Raw genomic sequence first — 7101 nt, forward strand, 5'->3', positions numbered from 1 at the left:
TCCAGGGCCTCAAACCTATTGTGTAAGGGCACCTGGGGAGGTGAGGCAGGTAGGGAGAAGACTTGCCTGTGACACCAAGCAGGGATCTGTTGCCATTCCTCTCCATCTCTCAGGTCCCCTCCCTCTGCCTGACAGTGACAGGGCAGGGGTTCCATCACTATCTGGGGTGTGTCGCCCCGGTGCCTTTCTCTCAGGCATGGCAGGGAGTGACTCCACTGGTCTAACTCCTGCTCACACTCCCTGACAGTCCTTAATCTCTCCACCTCCTCCTTAAGCTCTGCCACCAGGCTGATCAGATCCTCCACCTGCTCGCACCTCATGCAGGCAGTATCTCTGCCACCCTCCATTGGCAGCAACAGGCTCAGGCACTCCCTGCAGTCAGAGACCTAACGGCCACATTTTTGGGCAGGCACTCGGTCTGGGTTGCCATGGTCTTTTTGGTGAGCTCTATGGCGAGCACTTGCCACCTGGTGGTGACCATGGCTGCATTTGGTGTCTGGGAGGCAGCTGAGGTGAGCCAGTCTCCTGAGTGAGGAGGGATCCTCGGCTCTCCCTGCTAGCCCTGCCTGCACAAACTGCCGCACCATGCCATGACTGACGCACCATGCCCTGTTTGCCCGCACTGTTCAACGTGCTCCTGGTCGCTTTCGTTCCCTAGGGGCTGCTTTTGTACAGCTGGGGGGCTTCTCCCAAGCCTCATCAGCTGCCCTAGCAAGGGCCCCTCGGGTTGTGGCGGCTCCCTCGGCTGCCTCGAGTGGCCTTGATGCAGAAAAGTGCCTGCCCGCCGTGATCCCCCGCTCAGCTGCAGCACGTGGCTGCATCAAAACCGATCACAACTTTTTCACCAAAATGAAATGTTTTATTTTATTCCCAGTGATAGGTATTTCAAATAAAACATTATTCATATAAATATAAATCATTAGTTAAAGACTTTGTCATCAGTATCCATAGCTGACTTGACATATATTGCAGGAACCTGATCACCAGAGCCTTGGATTACACAAGAACTTCCTATTCTTTACAAGTTACACAAAGAAGCATTAATGACAGTTTTATTTCCACTGTAAAGATTGTATCTTTATGTTTTACTATTCACTGCAACAGCCATTTCTAGCAAACAGCCTAATACTTAGCAAGTTTAGAAATAAAATGTTTTAGTCTTTGGAAATGTGTTTAGTGTCTAAAGATGTGTATAAATGCAGTAATCCTAGATTTAGTTCAGGTTTTGTTGCATAAATTTAAATGTTTTTTTCCAGAGTCTCTCAGTTTCCTTTTAGAGAACTGAATGTCCCAGACTTTTTAAGTGGATTTGAGATCCCTACATGATGGAAGCTCTATAAACATGGAATACTATTAATAATACACTCTTATGTAATATGCATAATAAATTTTCCACAATCCTGATACTGGTTCACACTCGTTTAGCATTTAATTGGAGCACAAGGTAAAATCACAGCACAAAATCATTAGTGGCTGATGATGGTCCAGTCCTTCTTATCAGAACTAAATTGAAGTAAACAAGTTAAAATACACTTCAGGTCCCTCTGGACACTAGATTAGTAGGAAGTCACTAAGTATCATCTGTCCATCATCAAAATCCAGGCAGCTGTGCACAATTAAGCTTTCAAAAAAACTGAAGTGAAATCACACTGCAGTACAAACACATTATGCAGTCATTAGGAAACTTGCTCTGTAAAATTGTAATATAGGAGCACTGATTAACATGCTTTGATGCATTTAAAATCTCCTTTTAATTTAATAGTATTTCACACAGTACTAAGCAGTTGTAAAAAACAAACAAACAAACAAACAAAAAAAAAAAACAAGAAGTCACAGAACCAGTCCAGCTTATCATGCTATTGAGAACCAGGGATATTCATAAAGTAACTTTCCAAAAAAAGTGCATAACCAGCTATCCAACAGTTAGTTACCATTTTAGGCACTTAAAAGACAGTCATTTGTAAAAATGTTTCAGCACTGGGGAAATTTTTTAGAAACTCTTTAATGGGTTTTGCTCCACAGACAATTTCTGTTTACATTTGCAGAAGATTTTGATTTACAAATTATGTTTTATGTCTTCCTCCTCAAGGAGTTAGCACATTTTAAGCCTCCATGGAAATAATCTTTCTGAAGTAAATAAGATATGTCAAATGTTTCCTGAATTATATACAAATTTTTATTCAAATGTTTTATTTTTTAATCAATTTTAAAAGAAATAGTAGCTGCTGGAATAGTCAGAAAAAAAAAAAGTATTATGCCTCTAAATTGGTTGCATTTCACAGAGGTCAAAATGGACCTTTTTCCTTTGTAAGTATTTAAATCAGAACTTGTTAAGATGTGACTGATTCTTTTCACCTAGCTATAATAGCTGGAAATCTTTAAAGCCTGTTGTATTTGGAAAGAGTATCAAAAACAGTTGTAATGCACGTTGCATAAAGTAATGATGACATAAGCCTCGCAGCTTTAATAAGATAGCTACATTAAGGTGGGGTGGCAGGTGTTGCTTAGGTGAAGGCTGCAAAACATTTACATTTCCACAAGTCTCAGAGAATTCTTTTGAACTTCATATTGTTCCGCAGTAGAACACAATAGTAAAACTAAAATTAAAAAAAAAGTAGTAAAAAATAATAATAATACTGTATTTATCTGTGAAACACATGGTTATAACGTTGAAATCAAATATGGACATCTAGAACACTAGAGAAAAAACAATTTTTTAATGTATTACTAATCTGCTTTCTTTAGACATATCTTTACCCTTGGTTTTACATAGTCTAATGCTTAAAGGAAAACACTACCATATTCAAAAACAGATATTACTTCTTTCTTGTTTCAAAATTTCAGACTTATTTGTAGAACTACTGCTTCATTTCAACTTACAAAATCTATTTGTTTCTGAGCATTTTATTTCATTTAATATTACAAAACATACCTGCATAAAACAAACATCCAGAGAGAATTTGTCACAGTGATTTGAAATTTAGATCTTATTTCCTTATCATTAGAAAAGTTACTTTAGTCTAAATTTCATTTTTTTTCAGAAGATATACAAATGAAAACTTAATCCAGTCTCACGAATTTCAATCCACAATACCTAACCTAAAATAAGAATACAAAGGAAAATAGTTTTGAGGAAAGGTACTGAAATTTAATCCTGTTTCACAGGTCTACAAGTTTCACTGTTGGAAACTAGGGGCTGTATATCTCTTTTTAATCACCAAAACAGTACAAAACATTTTAATGAACACAATAATTTTCATTTTCTTTAGGCTTGTGTTCAATTATCTAATGTAAAGAACAAATGGTTTTCATGGAACCATATTTGCCTTTAAGTACTTAATCTCCAAAGTGATAATGTTCCAGTGTTAATTAAATGCAGCTGAAAACAAGTACAGAAATTAAAATTATAAAAATCCTTTGTAGAGAACAGTTTGAATGGGAAAACAGTTGATGTCCATCAGTAGTGCCTATACTGTTTACAGGTGCTGATATGGTCCATGAACAGGACTAAAAGTCTTTTCAAGACACAGTTGTTTATAAATATAATCCCTGTTGTTCTGCTAAGCCCCTCTTGCTTATTAGAAGCATTAATTATCATGTGTTCTCCTAGAAATTGAAACTTACACACATATGATTATTTCTTTGTTGATCTTTGTTCTGCAAAGATATTAATTATCAGGAAATGTCACAACAAGTCCTGCTGGTAATTTAGTTTATGCAGACGTCCTTCACACACACCCCAAAAAGGACAAAAAAATTCACTTCCTCCTACCCAATCTGTTAAATTAGTCAACACTATTATAGAAAGAAAGCTTAAATATGAAGCTTTTACTGGAGGGGTTTAGTTTGGAAACTCAAACTTAAGAGAAAAAGAAAACAAAAGACTTCCTTTGCTGTCCTCTTTCACATCAGAGTGCAACTAAAGATACTTAGATCATGCAAACAATTGAAGCTGTAAACAAATTTTTAAAAGACAGAAAGCGAGTTCCTCTAGTGAGGAACTGTTGTGTTGACACACTATAATCTGGAGTTCAGTCTTATAGTGCATATAAATGGGGTTTAAGGCTTCCTCTTTTCAAGGACATTAATTGTCTTGCTAGAAAACACACTCAATCTTTAAAAAATTGCACTATTGTGCATGATGCTATCCTCAAAGTATCTGCCCTCCAGTCTGTTTACCGAAGAGACATGGAATTTAACATTTTGCACATGACCCACTTACAGCTCAGAACAGCTCCCATTTAAACCACCTAAAAACATCTGTTGATTTCTATGTAATCAGTTCAAATCCTCCGAGTTTTTATCTGTAGCCATTTTCCAGAGACACGTGAGGGCCTAGATAGACTTAGTTGAATGACATTCTTCCAATTCATGAAAAAGTAAGCATTTTAAAAATTTGATTTGAAGCTGGACTAATTTCCCAAATAATAATAATAATAAAAGAATAATAATTTTCACAGTAGGAGAAAACCCTCGAAAAATCTTCGGGAAACTGACATTCTTGTTGGTTTAATCTGAATTTCTTTCCTTTTAAGTCACTCCTGCTTCTGGAAACCTTTACTGGGGATTTTAATATTTATTCATTCCTCAGTCCTGAAAACTCTTGAGACTTCCTGATTTCAGACTGCTTCTGCAGCACTGAAAAAAAATGACATTTCCACAGCTTTTAGATTCCAGGCTTTCTGTAAAGCTCCAGAAACACTGACACCAATGTACTCACGCTAGCCCCCTATGTCATGGACCTAGATGTTTCCTAAATCTAACTTGAAGTCAGACTCAAATTCTGACCCAGGACTTCCAAACGTCAGTAATTCATTCATGACTACAAGCCCAGAAAGCTCACCATCATCAGAAGATATCAGTTCGTCATCAATCCACTTCAGTTGAATAGTGTTTCTATGAGATTCCTGTCTTCGTTTCAGGGAAATATTGGGATGTTTGATAGGTATTTCTATTTTAAAATAATAAGAATAAAATATATAAGAAGTAAATTTGTTTTGTTGAATTTTTTTCTTTAGTAATAGTAACACAAATTCTCCTTTAAACAGTTCCTCTATCCATTTTAAAGCTCAGTCACACACAGAAAAGGAAGGAAAATTTGAAGAAAGGTCAGTGATCTATTTTAGATAAATGAAGGAAATAAGACTATAAAAATGTCACTACTGTGTCAAAGCAAATGGTAAATTTGGCTTTATATTGTTCTCTTAGAACATTTATGACAATTTGTCAAGATAGTCTTGGTAAAAAATTTATAGCAAGTCCTTCAGTAAATTAAAAATCAAATACCTCCATTACTCCATTACCTCCACGTTGAGTGTGATTCTAGTAAAAACTCATTACAAATGGTTTCAATTAGAAGAATCTATTTTTCATGCTGTATATAGGTCAGTAATATGAACATTTGTTTATATTTTTTGACCTCGTTTCCACATAACAATATTATTTGTTCTACAATGGTTTCAGCAGAATAAATTCTCTTCCCTTCCAGATCATTCTCGTTTTGATTTACAACATGTCTTGTAAGTGATGGGCAAAATAAGCAGACACGACAGATACTCTATCAGTAGGAGCTGCTCTGTATGCGCATGCATTATTGTCAAAGCTGTCTTTCTTTTTTCCTTTTTTTTTTTTTAAATTGTCCTTTCTGAAAAATATCTATAAACTTTTTACATATTTAAACTGTGCCAGTTTAACCATGGCATTGTCATGTTAGGACCAATAAGAGTTAATGGAAAAGTTCATGTAGCCATTTTATTTTAATAGATTGTAACTCACACTTAGACTTTAATATAACACTTGTAACAATAGATTTGTGAAGTAAATATCATTGTTAATCTTGCTTTCTATACACAGATGCTTATCTGCAAACATGGTCATTATAATTTCAGTTTAAGTGAGACTTCAAAATGCATCAACAGTTTTCTGATCTGAATCAATGTCAACAGAACTGTAACTTTTCTCCAGAAAAGCAAAAGTAAAAAACTTCTTCAGAATGCCTATTTCCACACTTTACCAGTTAACAGAATGACATTTTTCCCTTATAGAAGCCAAACTTTGCTAAACAGTATAAAGAATTTCATACTGTTACTTCAAATATTTATTTTATTTTGTTTTTTCTACCAAATTTGTATTCAAACCACAGAAATGCAAAAGCATCAGACCCTTTGTGTGGATTCCTACTCTGTGTGCTTATTGGTGAGGTGCACTGGGCACAAACCTATGGATAACTACGGATAATTGAGATTGCTCAGGTAACACCAGAAATACAGAGAAATAGTCAAGGTATTCAAAATGCGTCGTAAGAACTAGGAAGGAAAACACCACTTTGGCGTGGAAGGAATGTACTTCTAATGACTAATACACAGCCTTGTTAGATCAATAAATAAATGAAAGTACAGTAAGTACACAATATACAAAACGTGCTGCTCCTCTGCTTCAGTACAGCAGCATATACAGTTCTTTGCCTGAGCTAGTTTTGGTTACAAAAACAAAGCCCATTTTCCTAGATATTTATGCAGCATTGTAGTAGCTCTGCAGTCTCTGCAATAGCACAGGAGCTACAAATGCCTTGCAAATTCACCACTACAACTGTGTGTATCTTGCCATTCTTCTCTCCTAGATATTTTAATGCAGAGCCCAAATCCTGAACTGAGGTTACATATTCCACACTAGAAATCCTTTCCTGGAATTTTATTTCCGGCATAGGTCATCCGTGAACTACAAACTGTATAGCCTATTTCAACTTACAGACTATTTTAACCCCCCGGAGGAGCGCCGAAGCGGGGGCGCCGGAGCCGCCATAGAGACCGGGCGGGACCGGGCTGGGCCGTGGGGCGCCGCGCGGGTCCTGGAGCGCAACGCAGCGGGGTCGGCCCGAGCCGGGAGGAGCCGGGAGGAGCCGGGTCGGCGCCACCGCCGCCGCCGAGGCCCAGCTTGATCACGAGGGCCGGAGTCGTCGCGGGGCAGGGGCAGGGGCAGGAGCAGGAGCTGGGGGCTGGCGGTGGCGCCGCCATGGAGCGCTGAGGCCTCCTTTTGGGAGAGCAGACTTCAGGCTGCTTAGGGAACTAGCTAGCAAGGTCTCCTGGGAAACTGCTTTTGAAG

At 37.8% G+C, this 7101-nt stretch overlaps 1 long non-coding RNA gene across 1 annotated transcript; it reads right to left on the reverse strand.

Moving 5' to 3' along the window:
• Positions 1 to 3028: 3028 nt before the first annotated feature.
• On the reverse strand, positions 3029 to 6895 carry LOC121073796. Its single transcript, XR_005821941.1, has 3 exons — positions 6748 to 6895; positions 4844 to 4951; positions 3029 to 4638 (listed from the first exon to the last, which is right to left on the reverse strand). It is a non-coding gene; the product is annotated as an uncharacterized LOC121073796 (long non-coding RNA).
• Positions 6896 to 7101: the final 206 nt, after the last annotated feature.

Source organism: Cygnus olor, chromosome 8 (genome assembly GCF_009769625.2).
Source record: "Cygnus olor isolate bCygOlo1 chromosome 8, bCygOlo1.pri.v2, whole genome shotgun sequence".
In the NCBI taxonomy this organism is placed as follows: domain Eukaryota; kingdom Metazoa; phylum Chordata; class Aves; order Anseriformes; family Anatidae; genus Cygnus; species Cygnus olor.